Source organism: Trachinotus anak, unplaced genomic scaffold (assembly GCF_046630095.1).
Source record: "Trachinotus anak isolate AG129_WGS33_773 ecotype Australia unplaced genomic scaffold, CSIRO_AGI_Tana_v1 ptg000017l, whole genome shotgun sequence".
NCBI lineage: Eukaryota > Metazoa > Chordata > Actinopteri > Carangiformes > Carangidae > Trachinotus > Trachinotus anak.
In genome coordinates this window covers 2,772,781-2,773,608 of record NW_027273868.1, presented here as the reverse complement: position 1 = coordinate 2,773,608, position 828 = coordinate 2,772,781, and positions in this window count along the sequence as shown.

Here is an 828-nt window from a genome sequence, read left to right as displayed (position 1 = left end):
CTGTGATGGTGGGTGGGGGCATTATTGCCCATGGCTTGGGTAGCTTGCACATCTGGGAAGGCTCCATTAATGCTGAACAGTATATACAGGTTTTGGAGCAACATATGCTGCCATCCAGACAACATCTTTTTCACAGAAGGCCTTGCATATTTCAGCAAGACAATGCCAAACCACAGTCTAAGGGATATTATAAACAACATGGCTCCATAGTAGAAGAGTCAAGACCTGTCATAACAAAAACATTTGGGGCATCATGAAGGGAAAAATATGACAAACTGTTGAGCAGCTGAAATCCTACATCAGGCATTTCACTTTCAAAACTCCAGCAACTGATCTCCACAGCTCCCAAACGTTTACAGGAGGTTGTTAAAAGAAGAGGTGATGAACACAGTGGTAAACATGACCCTGTCCCAACTTTTTTGAAATGTGTTGCTGGCATCATATTGAGCAGATATTTTTAATAAAACAATAAAACTTCAGCATTTCAACATATGATATGATGTCTTTGTTCTATTTTCAATTAAATAAGAGTTTACATGATTTGCACATAATCATGTTTACATTTTATACAGTGTCCCAACTTTTTTGGAAATGGGGTTGTATAATCCATCCCTCCATCCATTACCTATACCGCTTATCCAATATATATCGCGGGGGGGGGGGGGGCATGCGGGGCATGCGGGTTGTATAATGTTCTTGTTTTGTGATCAACTACTTTGAATGTGACTTGTGCCATTTGATTGTATCAAATGATTCTCAATTCAAAAAATTTAAATAAAAAAAGATAAAATAAATTGATAATTATATTAAATGTGTTTCCCATGATGC